Source organism: Phalacrocorax aristotelis, chromosome 24 (assembly GCF_949628215.1).
Source record: "Phalacrocorax aristotelis chromosome 24, bGulAri2.1, whole genome shotgun sequence".
NCBI classification, from domain to species: Eukaryota; Metazoa; Chordata; class Aves; order Suliformes; family Phalacrocoracidae; genus Phalacrocorax; species Phalacrocorax aristotelis.
Genome location: NC_134299.1, coordinates 4,153,974 through 4,169,385, shown reverse-complemented (window position 1 = coordinate 4,169,385; position 15,412 = coordinate 4,153,974). Strand labels below are relative to the sequence as shown.

The following is a 15,412-nucleotide window of genomic DNA, read 5'->3' as shown; positions in this document are numbered from 1 at the left end:
ATACTCTAAAAATCTATGCTAGAAGCTTATCGCACTGACTTAGCCAGTTGTAAGAAAAGAATACTGTCTGCTTCTGGGGGCCTCAGCTACCCATATAGAACCGCTTTGAGGGAGTTGAACTTCTCATATGTTGGAACAGGTATGATGGAGTACATAGAACTAGACTGGATTGTGCTCTGTACTGTAGTATAGGAATATATGTTTACATTAGCAATACATATTATCCAGTAATATATATACAAAAATGTATTGCATTCATAAATAAATATATCTATGTAATTCTACAGGGGAAATCTCACTGCCATAACTAAGTAACAAAAGTTTACACTTCTAATACAAGTTTTATTGGATTAATATTTCTCCCTCAAGTCTCAGGTGTGTGTTGAAAAGTTCTGATTTTTTGGACATTGGAATCTTCAACAATTTGAACAATTGAACAATTTGAAACTTTGAATCAATTGAACATTCAGCGCTGAAATTGTAAATACCCTCCCCTTAGATTTTGCTGAATCTCCAGACATCTGGGACAGATGGGGAGCTACCAACAAATGGGCTCTGAGCTTTCTTTAAGGATAGAAATGGTACTAATTAAAAACAACTTTTGTGCAATATGATTGCAATGATCAGCTTCGGCGCAGAACTGGTAACTTAATAGTAAAACTCGATTCTACGATGAGCCTGATTATCTGTGTGTCCTTATTTTGTTTAGCCATTTACAGTGAGGCAAAGCGATTTTAAAACGGACGTAAACCGCTGCTGAACAGAAGCAGGAAAGCTTCGCATCCCTTCGCGCCGCTTCGCGGTGGGGTACGTGATGGAGGCTGAGTGCAGAATAACTTCATCTCGTCCCCTGTGAGAGCAGGGCAGCCCAGGCATGTTGCTTTGGCTTCAGTTGCTCTGAGAGACGCCGGGCTGGAGGCACATGCAAACCCTACGTGCAGCTTTTCTGGACGCTTAGCGCTCGGGTCTTCCTCCAGCGTTTACATTTTACAAATAATTTATTCTGGTCTGTTGAAGAGCGTGCTCTGCTTTGGTAGAAGCAAGATGTTTTTACAGGGGATATGGAAGTGTAAAATACTTCTTCATAGGACTAAGTGTAGACCAGACATATTGTCTGGCCTCCAAGCCTGCTCCAAGATGTGCTAGTGCAAACACTGCGTTCTTCATGAGTAATGGTGGGCTTGAACGGTGTCTGCAAGTGTTTGAGAGCCCCTGGAGCAGGATTTAGTGGCGGGAAGAGGGCCTGAGAGAGGAAAAGGGCATCTGTGTGCCAGGGTCCTGGTAACTACCCTCAAACCTCTTCTCAGCTGCAGGACTGGAGCCCAGGAGTCCTGGTGAGCTGCAGCAACGTTATCATAACCTGGATCAATATTAATCTCCCACCTGCTATCGTAACACCACTAATTTTAGCTAGCACTGTGCTCTGATAAAGGGCACCTTTCTAGATGGTCCTTCTGTCTCGCTGCATGCCTTGGGAGCTGAGCCTTCCCAGGACAGAGCTGCAACCTGACACTCCTGGGACAGGAATGCTTCTTGGTAGCAACTTCTTTGGGACGTTATAGCTTGGAGACAGAGCGAGCTTATTTTCTGTAAGAAAAGTCACATACCACGCCAAACTGTGTCGCCATCCCAGGTTATGAAAGAGCACTTCAGGCAAAGAGTTCATGAAGCGTAGTTGTGAAGGATTTGGATGTGTCCCTGTCGAGGTGTTCATTTCAGTCAAAGCGAGCATCAGAGGGGAGCTGGGTCATTTAATTTATGTCGATGTCTTTTTAGTTCTGTAAAGGTAAAGCTTAGCCTAAAAGGTAGACAATTTAGTATTTTAAATGCTACGTGAATGGAAATAAGCAGTGCATTCTTGGACTACATCTTTGCATTACAAAAATAAATAAGAAAAATAACTGTGAACAACTGGTTTTAAAAATGAGTGGCTGCTATCCAAGCATTTATCTCAGCTCACTCTCTCTGCGTGACGCACTTCAAAACCATGTACGACCCCACCAATCTCCCAAGCTAATGTACTTAATAAGGTGTACTTTCAAACAGTATGTAAGGGGGTTACTTATGAGTAGACACAAGACCCCAACAAAGAGCCGGCGTTAAGAAGGGAATGGGATGTGGTGAAGGTCTTGGGGAGACTTGAAAGGGAATTGGATGTCATTTCCTTTTGTGAGCTGGGAAGCATTTGATGGTTTTGCCCTTGCTTCACTGATTCTGTAACAGCATGTTTGTAGCTTCTTCCCCCAGAGGTGGTCAAAGAGGTATCTGTGAGGTCTCAGCTGACAGGAAAGCTGCTTCTGACTTTTTGAAACCCCTTAACAATTGTGCAATGTCTGAGACAGAAGTTTTCATACTTGGGGGCGGGCGGTGGTAAAACTGGATGACCAGTTTGTCTCAACATTTAATAACTTCCATGTCCATTTGTCCTCTTCTGCTTTCCCCCCATCTAACCCTGGGACAGTGTCAGCACAGCGACTGCATCCTGTTCCTCCTGGGAGCACGTTCAGGGGAGGAATGGGCTATTTCACATGCAGCTGCCATCAAACCAACCACAGGTCTGTTGGTTCAGCTCAAATAGTAACCTGCCTTCCGCTGACCTCCATTTTCTTTTTTCCCCGAGCTTTAACCCAAGCCAGCCTGCAGGTTATTTTTCTCTGACATACAAACCAAACCATGTGGCTTTTGCATCTGCGTTCCAGCCCTACGCTCCTGTTTGCTTCCTCCGTCTATTCGCAGCTGCATTCCAGTCTCCCCACAACCTGCCTCTCCGTGCCAGCCCCAGGCCCTTCCCCTCCATTTCCAGAGCTGATCCAAAACCCATGGAAGTCAACAGAAGACCTTCTATTGCTTTCCAGGGCCCTTGGATCAGCTCAACAGTTCCTCTTTAAAACCTACTCTTTACATAAAGCTCTTTCTTGCGCTTGCCTCTGTTGTCTCACACATTCCCAAAGTGAATTAGGCTTCTTTTCCTCAGCTATCTGTCTTCAAAGTTTTGTCCTCCTGATTTCCTGGGTTTCTGTGGAAGGATATAATCAGGCGGGTGCTTTAGACCTGTTCAGAGTGTTTGGAAAAGTTACCTCCCTTCTAGCTATTAGTTACCTGCCCCTCAGCTTATGTGCAGCACTTGGCTACTTTTGTGTTGAAAGGGTTTGATATAAAGTAGAATTCCTTCGCCTAAACTGTGATCAAAACTGATTTAGCACCAGCTGAGTTATTTTTGGTGTGGCTCTAATCAAATCACAGACTGTCATCTGATTCTGACTAATGAAACCTCATTACAAACTTTTTACATTTCTGTCACCCTTTTTGCCTTGGAGAAGATTATAGACATATACGGTATGTTACAAGTATGTTGCTTCCTTCTTTACTTCCCTTTTCTTCAAAATATAAGACAAAAAATGATTACTTCATCTTCCTTCTACGTCCCTCTTTGTGAGTTGCATTTTGCTTAATTCTCCAGCACCAATGTGATGTCATATATACAGTAGCAAGCTAATGCAGGCAGTAGGTAGTTAATTGAAGTCGATATATATCTCAAGAACCACTAGCTTCTCTTAGCTTCTTAACATGATTTAGGGTGACTTTTTGAAGGTTAATGCTTCTCAGAAAACATGCAGCCCCGATGCTGGCTGTGCCACGTGTTGTGCAATTATGTGCACACGTACGAGGTGTTTAATGTTCTCCGTCTGTACACCACGAGTGACAATGCAGATCATTGTGAATTAAGCACTGTGGTCTTAGTTCCTGTTTTTTCAAGGTGTTGTTTGTTGTGTTGTTTGTAGGCGAGGTGTGGCTCAATTTTGCCAAAGGCCAGAGGAATCCTGTATGGATTACCGCGACGTGGTATCTAACACGATTCTTTGCTGGCTGGCATCCATCCGGGGCTCTGCTTGCTGTGCACGAGGGCAAAGAGTGGCTCAATTCTTAGAGCTGGCTTTTAGGAGGAAGGAGGCACCACCCAAGGCTCTGGGGAGACCTACTAGGCTGTGTTAGAGCTGTGCAAGGCGATGTCTGTGCACGACAAGAATGGTTCGACACCTTGGACCTCCATGAACTGAGCTTCGTCTCTGCCCGTCCTCACCCTCCTTCACCCCCGCATTGCCCATGGAAGGTCTCGCACCTGCCTGCCCTGCCTGCTGTCCTGCCGACTCTGCCACAATCAGGCCTTTCAGCTCAAGTCCTTTCCCTCACGGGGAGTTCGGGGAGAGCTGGCAAGACAGGCAGCTTTTCTCTGGCAAACAAGAAAGGGGAAGCAGAACTATTTTACCTGGATGACCTGTCATGGTGTCTCCAGTCTAAAGGACTCCAATTGCTTCCCACACACGTAGAGAACATAGAGAACATTTTACTGAGCCATCTTACCTCTTTGCTTGAGGCAAGAATATGAACAAAGAAGCAACTGTCCGACCTGAGCTACCTCTGCAGCAGGAGATTTTTCCTGGCAGAGGGAACTTGATGTAGTTACTGACAAAGAGCTCCCAGTGTGGACAGAGCTATCCACCAGCCAAGCTGTGCTTTGGACCAGCAGAGTAAAGGTACCTTCTGCTTGAGTAAAACAAGCCCTACAAGTACAATTGTGTCTATATCAAGGAGCCATGTCTAGCACAGCAGCCTCTTTTCACCCCAATTAACATCCTTATGTGATAAAGACTTCATACTATAAACAGCCTTGGCTTTTATAGCAGCTGCAGCTCCTCTGTAGCCTAAGACATCTTCTTGGCCCCGTCTACTGTCTCAAAAGACATGTGGGGTTTGCTGTTCAGTTTCAGTAGCTGCCTTTAGCTTTTTCAGGCCTTGATCCTTTCAAAGAACTGCCCCCAAAACACCTTTAGACTGCTCCGACCTCCAACATGTAGATTTTGTATTCTCCTGATGAATACGAGAAACGTCTTCAAAGGATATAAAGCAGTCAAAAATCAAACACATTAATGACCTTTTGAAATTATCCCGTTCTCCGTGACCTCAGCAGCATAACAGTGAGCAGTTAGATGTGTCCCCGCTTCACACGAATGCAGGGTAGCTGAAGCCATTTCCCAACCCGCTTAGTCCAAACAAAGAGAACAGATGTGTGGAAATAAGTGCATGGCAGGTGCTCTGCAGCAAACCCCACAGGCGTGTTTTATTGCACAGGGAGAGACCTTGACCTGCAGCGAACGAGCACATTCTTTCACGCTGAGATGAAAGCGTGTGTGCAGGGGTAGCTGAGGAGGGAGTGAGCGGCAGGTTTACGCTGTACCTTACCTTGTGATAACTAATAATAGTCATATGTGCACGCTCTTAAGAGACCACCGAGAAGGGAGGCTGGTGAGAAGGAGCTGTGTGTCGTCTTCTGCTGACTTCCTCATGGAAATGCTTGCTGTGATGCATGATTCCAAAGTAACGTTTGCCTTTTCTTTCCTATGTTAACCACTTCCTCCTTTTGCTTCCAGCTACTTGTGAGTCTCAGCCTATGAGAACGGCAGCGGTGGCTTTCTGCTATTCCCTCGGTTAGCTCTGGAGCCTTCGGAAAAGCTGTCCTCTCGGAGATGGTCACTACCCACAAGGGTGAGGATACAATTCTCCCCACTCCCTCTGAACTGCAGATTTCTAAAATGATCTGTGGCTTTACTAATCTTCTTTTAAGTCGGGCTCTGAAGCAACAGACACGGCTGCAAGTGGCCCCGATATTCTTTGACACTATCCTTTCAAGATCAAAGGGCCACTGCGCAGGTGCAAATGCAGTTAAGACCCTCTTACACCTCCTTCTTATAAATAAGAGTCAGACCTTAACAGTCTAATCATACCTGTATTTTATATAATGCTTTTCATCAGTAGGTCGTAAAACACTTTGTCAATGAGGTTAGTGTTTCCCCGTCTTACAGGTAGGGAAAGCTGGGATGTGCAAATTGGGTGGTTTGCTGCAGGTGTCCATCCAGCCTGGTGGCAACCTTCTGGACCAGACCTGTATCTTCGGGATTGTGTGAAACTGAGCTGCAGCTTTGCAGTGAGCTGTCACACCTTGTGAGAGAATACAGACAGTGTTTGGACTCAGGGCAAGATGTTGGTCATCTTGGTTTTTTATATTGTTTTGATGTAAGCAACTATGAGAAAAGCAAAAAAAAAAAAAACACACCCCACTGATGAGCTGGAGCATCTTTGGATACTTCGGCTACAGGGAATTGCGATGCTTGAACACGTTTCGTTGCCTCTCATGTTGTCTTCATTAAACGGGCCTTGAAAGTGCTTATTCAGTATTGCTGACAATAGGCAGCCGCGAGTCAGTGTGACAGGATAGATCAGTGGATTCAACTACACTTTTTCCTTCAAAAACCTTGGCACTTATTCATATCACATCATTTTACTTACCTAAACTGCTCTGCATACTTCAGCTGCTCTCAGCAGTACCTGAGCGTTTTCTTAGGTATGAGCACAGAATCATAGAATCATTAAGGTTAGAAAAGACCTCTAGGATCATCAAGTTGAAGTGCTGTACCGTCCTGGTGATTTCTGGTCCCTTTGGGTGGGATGTGTGAAGGGTCTTACTTCCAATCCTGGTACTGAACGGTCCAATGTGCCCCCTCAATGGTATTTGCACTGGGATGACTCCACTGGAGCCACAGCAAACTAGGGGCCTGAAAACCATTGCTCCTCAGTGCAAGCGGTGAGGACAGTGCTGGAAGCCTTCTGTGATATATGAAGATGCATCTTTCTTCTGAGACGGGAGAGCCACTTTTAACAATAGCAAGCTAGAAATGATAAATGGCTGTGTTTGCTGGGGCCTGCTCCTGGTAGTCATGAGGCACAGAGCGCCTGCCAGCTCATGTGGTTTCGTGATGAGTCTCAGTACACTTACTGCTTTCCCTGAAGTCTTGATCCCTGGAGTCATGTGAATAGTTCAGTCTCAGCTTTCTGTTATTATTCTTTTAATTAAAAGGAAAGCAGTTTTCTAGGTCTCAGGGATCTAGAGAAATGCTTGAAAACATGAACCTGAGCAATGTAAAACTGAGAAAGCAAATAAAAAGAACTCCAAATGCATTGGTTTGGTGTTTGTTTTTTTTTTTTAATCTCTTGGTGTCTCTGTTATTTTTTTAGGCCTGGCTGATGGTTTTGAATGGTTGGAGTTGACAGTCCTGATCTGAGCCATTCGCTTTTCCAAAGAGACTGCAAGTCATCAAAAGACAAAAGGTGAATTAAAGCATGTATTTAATCCTGCTTTACAGAAGTAGCGCTTTGGAGAGTTTGGGACTAAGGAGTCTCATAGGAAGTCTAGTGACATAAAGAACCGATTTCAGATCTTTTAAGTCTCAGTCTTCTCAGCAGCAAAGTAGCCTAGAGCCTCCACTAACGATGCTGTGGTGCTTCTGAATAGCTCGGAGTAAGCTCTTTCTAAAGCTAAAAAAAACCCAAGAATTCCAAATAGTCCTTGACTGGGTATAAACGAGCAGAGCTGCGGTGCTTTGGTCATGGAGGGGTCAGGTCTAAAAAGGGAGTTTCCGGACCTAAAATACAGGTCTGTACAAAGTGATCCCTGCCTACCAGCTTCCCTCGTCTTGTGATCAGGCACTTTTGTGTGGATCGTGTTTCTCCAGCCACCCTCCATGTGCCCCGTGAGAAGGACAGGCACTGAGCGTAGAAGAGAAGGAACAAAGGCAAGGCCCAGTGTGGCTGTTTGCTCACTCCACGCACTGTTGTCTTCAATCAGATAAGCCCGTGGCCATACGGTGGTGGAACGTTTCCAGATCCAAATCAGCCAGAAAAAAAAGTGAGACTACAAGACAAACACCAGACCTCTTGAGTTTCGTCTGTCCCAGGTAAGTACCTGCCCCATCAAGTCATATGATAGGGAACTGGCTGTGATTCCCATACAGAGAGTGCCTTCTAGTTTCATCCTGCTCTAAGGTGTGCCTCTTACTGCAGATATATTTTTCTGCATCAGGCTTTTAATCCGCTAAGGTAGGGCAAACTGGTGAAGGGGGGATAAAGGAGTTGGGTATCTGGAAGAAAAACTGCATCTGCCATAGAGTAGGTAGGTTGTTGCTCTAAAGCTGCCAAGACAGGAGACACAGGAGGGCTACAAGAGGCAGGAGCCAACCCTGTGAATGGCACTTTCGGTGGCTGGGGCCTGGCAGGTTGGCAAACTCTTGCGTTCGCTCTCCACAGCCGCATCTCCAAACGGAAGCAACAGGTCAGCCCGCTGTCCTAACCTGTCCACACTCAGCCTGTAAACATTAGCTAATTCAAAACTTACTGACTTGCATTTATTTTTCTTTCTGAGTTGGAACACAGCCAGGCTTAAATTGATGTCATTCAGCCAAAACTTATTTACCGTCTTTTCCTGGTTTCCGTGTGACTTTTGGCCTGTTTGAGTATTTTAATTGGAGGCAAAGTAAAGACTGCTTTAAAATTACATTTGTACAGGAGAAGTTTTTAACCATCCTGTTTAAAGAGTACATTTGCTGAGTGCCAATGCAAACGTACACAGGTACATTAAATAGAAAAGGTCCTTTCAAATTATTACCTGCAAAAGGTAAAATTCTGAAAATTAAATCAAGTAAAACAAACTTCCAAATGCATTTAATTGAAAGTTAGTCAATTTTTTTACAGAATACCGCACATTTATTAGCTGACTATTTTGAGTTGCTAATCCACGCTTTCCTGTTATTGTTGGTGTTTTAATCCTCAGAAAACAATGAAAACTATTTTTAAAGAACAGACTTGGTATAATATTTCAGAGGGAAGGTAGCAAACAGCAGTAATGTGCGCTCCAGCTTAGCGCAGCTCATCGGCACTGTCTGAAATACTTCGTGTTCACAACGGCGGTAGTTCCAAGGTTAACGCTGAGCGGCTGTTGCCGTAGAGTGGCTCTTGTCGTGGTCTTTCCTTGTGCTATTACAGCTCTTGGCTTGGGTTGACTTTTTGTAAGCTGCCACTCTTGCTCACCTCATTTATTTGAGGCTCTGACAGCACTGATAGTATCAGTAAAGCTTCCCCAAATCCCTGCACTATATTAATGAGCTGTTAGCAATTACTTAGGTTAGCAAATAGTGGCAGAGATACTTAGGTATTTGCTAATACCATTCAAATACAGGCATAAAGACGTTAATATAAATGAGAGACAGAACCTCCGCAATTCCTTTTCCACTGCCTCAACTCCATTCAAACAGGGCGATGGCTTTAAATTTGCATCACTTTAAAGAAGTAGTGGGAGAAAGACCCATGCGCTTTGCACAAGAGTTGTTATACCTGTTCCCTGTGTGCCACCAGCTGCGGGCACCACTGTCCCTAACCTGAGGCGTTTAATGGCTTCGTGCAGCCGGGGAAGAACATCCAGCGCTCATCTTTCACAGGCAGCCCGTGTGTCATTCGTGCTGGTATCGTATCCTTCGGGTGTAGAGCTGTGGGCTTCGACTCCTGTGCGCAAACGCAGGAAAAAATATTAAAACGAACTAAAAAACCCCTTAAATTCTGCAGTGCATTTAAATACGTGTCCCCTCATCTGCGTCTTCATTATGTGAGCGTTTACAGTCTTGATTTGTGTGTCTGCATGTAGATAAGAGAGGAGAAGAACGTGCACAGGCGCAGAGGAGATTACAAAATCTTTAAGTCAATACCCCATGTAATCACTGCTTTTGTGTGTGTGGCAATTTCTCTAGTGGGTTTAGTTACACATTTCCAAGTTCCTTTCTTAAAATAAGCCTGGTAGATATTTTTGAGCTCTGATCTGATGCCTGGGAAAATTAATGGGGCTTTTTTTTCCTCTTTTTGTTTTCAATCGTAAAAATTAGGGAAGGGCACAGTAACCTTGAAGCTTGCTAAGATACTAATCTGGAGCCAGACTTTTTTTTTTTTTTTTGAAGTTTCATAAAGCTTCAGGAAAACATTTTTTAAAAGATCTTGTTTTCTTCTGAGCATCCTGGCCTTGGATAGTTCTGTGCAAAATGTCCCAGAACGCCCGAAGAAAGGCTGATTTTGCAGTATTTCCAAGCTCACCAGTGCCATGAAAGAGTAAAACAAAATTCATGAGAAAGAAACATTACAAGATTTCAGGGACAAAATATTTGGGATACAATTGCCCAAGTATTTTACTAAATGAACACTGGAACTTTTAAGGACTCTTGTCAGCTATAGAACGGAGTAACGAATTGAATAAGAAAATTTTATAATGTTTATTCATACTAAAGACACCCAATTTTACAAAAGATTCTAGGATGAGTCCAATAGGGACATGAATAAAAGTGGAAAAACTATAAAATGAAATTATGTTTTATTGAATTGGAATGGATTCTGCCTCTCTACTAGACAAATAACTTCTATGACCTAACTTAATCAGTATATATACCCTTTCATTAATATTGCATTTGAAAAGAAAAAAAAACCCAGCTCGACACCTGAAGAGGGGTCAGAGTGGAGGAGCTGGGGGGAGTAAAGCAAAGTGGCTCATGGAAAAGATAGGGTCTTCCCCGGGTGATTTAGACCCATATTTTGAAAAGATCCTAGGATTTTTAAGTACCCGTCCTCCCATTTCTTTCTGTAAAGGCCAGATATGTAGTTCACATATGCCTCTCTAAAAGTCTCTGGTTTCTACTTTTTGGAGGTTTTTTAATTACTGCTACGAGGCGATCGGTGCGGGGGGAAGAGGCGGTTGGTGTGGTGGTAGGAGGAGGTTGGCGCGGCGGGAGGAGGTTGGCGCTGTAGGAGGACGTTGGCGCTGTAGGAGGAGGTTGGTGCTGTAGGAGGAGGTTGGTGCTGTAGGAGGAGGTTGGCGCGGTAGGAGGAGGTTGGCGCGGTAGGAGGAGGTTGGCGCGGTAGGAGGAGGTTGGCGCGGTAGGAGGAGGTTGGCGCTGTAGGAGGAGGTTGGCGCTGTAGGAGGAGGTTGGCGCTGTAGGAGGAGGTTGGCGCGGTAGGAGGAGGTTGGCGCTGTAGGAGGAGGTTGGCGCTGTAGGAGGAGGTTGGCGCTGTAGGAGGAGGTTGGTGCGGTAGGAGGAGGTTGGCGCTGTAGGAGGAGGTTGGTGCTGTAGGAGGAGGTTGGTGCTGTAGGAGGAGGATGGTGCTGTAGGAGGAGGTTGGCGCGGCGGGAGGCGGTTGGCGCGGCGGGAGGCGGTCGGCGCGGCGGGAGGAGGTTGGTGCGGCGGGAGGAGGTTGGCGCGGTGGGAGAAGGTTGGCGCGGTAGGAGGAGGTTGGTGCTGTAGGAGAAGGTTGGTGCTGTAGGAGAAGGTGTGCTGTAGGTGGAGGTTGGCGCCGTAGGAGGAGGTTGGCGCCGTAGGAGGAGGTTGGTGCGGTAGGAGGAGGTTGGTGCGGTAGGAGGCGGTTGTTGCGGTAGGAGGAGGTTGGTGCTGTAGGAGGAGGTTGGCGCTGTAGGAAGAGGTTGGTGCGGTGGGAGGAGGTTGGTGCTGTAGGAGGTGGTTGGTGCGGTAGGGGGAGGTTGGTGCGGTGGGAGGCGGTTGGTGCGGTAGGAGGAGGTTGGTGCGGTGGGAGGAGGTTGGTGCTGCAGGAGGAGGTTGGTGCTGTAGGAGGAGGTTGGCGCGGCGGGAGGAGGTTGGCGCGGCGGGAGGAGGTTGGCGCGGTAGGAGGAGGTTGGCGCGGTAGGAGGAGGTTGGCGCGGTGGGAGGAGGCTGGCGCGGCGGGAGGAGGCTGGCGCGGCGGGAGGAGGTTGGCGCGGTGGGAGGAGGTTGGTGCTGCAGGAGGCGGTTGGTGCGGCGAGAGGAGGTTGGCGCGGTAGGAGGAGGTTGGCGCGGTAGGAGGAGGTTGGCGCGGCGGGGGGAGGTTGGCGCGGCGGGGGGAGGTTGGCGCGGCGAGAGGAGGTTGGCGCGGCGGGAGGAGGTTGGCGCGGTGGGAGGAGGTTGGCGCTGTAGGAGGAGGTTGGCGCGGTGGGAGGCGGTTGGTGCTGCGGGAGGCGGTTGGTGCTGCGGGAGGCGGTTGGTGCGGCGGGAGGCGGTTGGTGCGGCGAGAGGAGGTTGGCGCGGTAGGAGGAGGTTGGCGCGGCGGGGGGAGGTTGGCGCGGTGGGAGGAGGTTGGCGCTGTAGGAAGAGGTTGGCGCGGTAGGAGGAGGTTGGCGCGGTGGGAGGAGGTTGGCGCGGTGGGAGGAGGTTGGCGCAGTGGGAGGAGGTTGGCGCGGTGGGAGGAGGTTGGCGCGGTGGGAGAAGGTTGGTGCGGTGGGAGGAGGTTGGTGCTGTAGGAGGAGTTTGGCGCGCTGGAAGGAGTTTGGCGCGGCGGGAGGAGGTTGGCGCGGTAGGAGGAGGTTGGTGCGGTGGGAGGAGGTTGGTGTGGTGGGAGGAGGTTGGTGCTGTAGGAGGAGGTTGGCGCGCCGGGAGGAGGTTGGCGCGGTAGGAGGAGGTTAGTGCGGTGGGAGGACATTGGTGCGGTGGGAGGCGGTTGGTGCGGTATGAGGCGGTTGGTGTGGCGGGAGGCGGTTGGTGCGGTGAGAGGAGGTTGGTGCGGTGGGAGAAGGTTGGCGCGGTGGGAGGAGGTTGGTGCGGTGGGAGGAGGTTGGTGCGGTAGGAGAAGGTTGGCGCGGTCGGAGGAGGTTGGTGCTGTAGGAGAAGGTTGGTGCTGTAGGAGAAGGTTGGTGCTGTAGGTGGAGGTTGGCGCCGTAGGAGGAGGTTGGCGCGGTAGGAGGAGGTTGGCGCAGTGCGAGGAGGTTGGTGCTGTAGGAGGAGGTTGGCGCGGTGGGAGGAGGTTGGTGCTGTAGGAGGAGGTTGGCGCGATAGGAGGAGGTTGGTGCTGTAGGAGGAGGTTGGTGCTGTAGGAGGAGGTTGGTGCGGTGGGAGGAGGTTGGTGCTGTAGGAAGAGGTTGGTGCGGTGGGAGGAGGTTGGTGCTGTAGGAGGAGGTTGGTGCGGTAGGAGGAGGTTGGTGCGGTAGGAGGAGGTTGGTGCGGTAGGAGGAGGTTGGCGCGGTGGGAGGAGGTTGGTGCTGTAGGAAGAGGTTGGCGCAGTGGGAGGAGATTGGTGCGGTAGGAGGAGGTTGGTGCGGTGGGAGGCGGTTGGTGCTGCAGGAGGAGGTTGGTGCTGCAGGAGGAGGTTGGTGCTGCAGGAGGAGGTTGGTGCTGTAGGAGGAGGTTGGCGCGGCGGGAGGAGGTTGGCCCGGCGGGAGGAGGTTGGCCCGGCGGGAGGAGGTTGGCGCGGTGGGAGGAGGTTGGCGCGGTGGGAGGCGGTTGGTGCGGTGGGAGGCGGTTGGTGCTGCAGGAGGAGGTTGGTGCTGCAGGAGGAGGTTGGTGCGGTGGGAGGAGGTTGGCGCGGCGGGAGGAGGCTGGCGCGGCGGGAGGAGGTTGGTGCGGTGGGAGGCGGTTGGTGCGGCGGGAGGAGGTTGGTGCGGTGGGAGGAGATTGGCGCGGTAGGAGGAGATTGGTGCTGTAGGAGGAGGTTGGCGCAGTAGGAGGAGGTTGGCGCAGTAGGAGGAGGTTGGCGCAGTAGGACGAGGTTGGCGCAGTAGGACGAGGTTGGCGCGGTAGGAGAAGGTTGGCGCTGTAGGAAGAGGTTGGCACGGTGGGAGGAGGTTGGTGCGGTAGGAGGAGGTTGGTGCTGTAGGAGGAGGTTGGCGCTGTAGGAGAAGGTTGGTCTGTAAGTGGAGGTTGGCGCGGTGGGAGGAGGTTGGTGTGGTGGGAGGAGGTTGACACGGTAGGAGGAGGTTGGCGCGTTGGGAGGAGGTTGGCGCGGTGGGAGGAGGTTGGCGTGGTAGGAGGAGGTTGGCGCGGTAGGAGGAGGTTGGCGCGGTGGGAGAAGGTTGGCGCGGTGGGAGGAGGTTGGCGCGGTAGGAGGAGGTTGGTGCTGTAGGAGAAGGTTGGTGCTGTAGGAGGAGGTTGGCGCGGTGGGAGGAGGTTGGTGCTGTAAGAGGAGGTTGGCGCGGTGGGAGGAGGTTGGTGCTGTAGGAGGAGGTTGGCGCGGTGGGAGGAGGTTGGCGTGGTAGGAGGAGGTTGGTGCTGTAGGAGGAGGTTGGTGCGGTAGGAGGAGGTTGGTGCTGTAGGAAGAGGTTGGTGCGGTAGGAGGAGGTTGGTGCTGTAGGAGGAGGTTGGCGCGGTGGGAGGAGGTTGGCGCGGTGGGAGGAGGTTGGCGCGGTAGGAGGAGGTTGGCGCGGTAGGAGGAGGTTGGTGCGGTAGGAGGAGGTTGGCGCTGTAGGAAGAGGTTGGCGCGGTAGGAGGAGGTTGGCGCGGTGGGAGGAGGTTGGCGCGGTGGGAGGAGGTTGGCGCTGTAGGAGGAGGTTGGCGCTGTAGGAGAAGGTTGGTGCAGTGGGAGGAGGTTGGCACGGTAGGAGGAGGTTGGCTCGGCAGGAGGAGGTTGGCGCGGTGCGAGGAGGTTGGTGCTGTAGGAGGAGGTTGGCGCGGCGGGAGGATGTTGGCGCTGTAGGAGGAGGTTGGTGCGGTGGGAGGCGGTTGGCGCGGCGGGAGGAGGTTGGCCCGGCGGGAGGAGGTTGGTGCTGTAGGAAGTGGTTGGTGCGGTAGGAGGAGGTTGGTGCGGTGGAAGGAGGTTGGTGCTGCAGGAGGAGGTTGGCGCGGCGGGAGGAGGTTGGCGCGGCGGGAGGAGGCTGGTGCGGTGGGAGGAGGTTGGCGCGGCGGGAGGAGGTTGGTGCGGTAGGAGGAGGTTGGTGCTGTAGGAGAAGGTTGGCGCGGTAGGAGGAGGTTGGCGCGGTAGGTGGAGGTTGGCGCTGTAGGAGAAGTTTGGTGCGGCGGGAGGAGGTTGGCACGGTAGGAGGAGGTTGGTGCGGTGGGAGGAGGTTGGCGCGGTAGGAGGAGGTTGGTGCTGTAGGAGAAGGTTGGTGCGGTGGGAGGAGGTTGGCGCGGTGGGAGGAGGTTGGCGCGGTAGGAGGAGGTTGGCGCTGTAGGAGGAGGTTGGCGCTGTAGGAGGAGGTTGGCGCGGTAGGAGGAGGTTGGTGCTGTAGGAGGAGGTTGGCGTGGTGGGAGGAGGTTGGTGCGGTGGGAGGAGGTTGGCGCTGTAGGAGGAGGTTGGTGCTGTAGGAGGAGGTTGGTGCTGTAGGAGGAGGTTGGTGCTGTAGGAGGAGGATGGTGCTGTAGGAGGAGGTTGGCGCGGCGGGAGGCGGTTGGCGCGGCGGGAGGCGGTCGGCGCGGCGGGAGGAGGTTGGTGCGGCGGGAGGAGGTTGGCGCGGTGGGAGAAGGTTGGCGCGGTAGGAGGAGGTTGGTGCTGTAGGAGAAGGTTGGTGCTGTAGGAGAAGGTGTGCTGTAGGTGGAGGTTGGCGCCGTAGGAGGAGGTTGGCGCCGTAGGAGGAGGTTGGTGCGGTAGGAGGAGGTTGGTGCGGTAGGAGGAGGTTGTTGCGGTAGGAGGAGGTTGGTGCTGTAGGAGGAGGTTGGCGCTGTAGGAAGAGGTTGGTGCGGTGGGAGGAGGTTGGTGCTGTAGGAGGTGGTTGGTGCGGTAGGGGGAGGTTGGTGCGGTGGGAGGCGGTTGGTGCGGTAGGAGGAGGTTGGTGCGGTGGGAGGAGGTTGGT

The 15,412-nt window shown here is 51.1% G+C and overlaps 1 long non-coding RNA gene across 1 annotated transcript in view; it reads left to right on the top strand.

The window, feature by feature from the left end:
• The first annotated feature begins 5,429 nt into the window (after window positions 1–5,429).
• Window positions 5,430–15,412, top strand: part of LOC142068253 (uncharacterized) — a 47,545-nt gene continuing 37,562 nt past the window's right edge. Inside the window, exons 1-3 of the long non-coding RNA XR_012664243.1 lie at window positions 5,430–5,544; window positions 7,072–7,164; window positions 7,682–7,790. This is a non-coding gene — a long non-coding RNA (uncharacterized LOC142068253). The remainder of the gene's footprint in view (window positions 5,545–7,071; window positions 7,165–7,681; window positions 7,791–15,412) is intronic.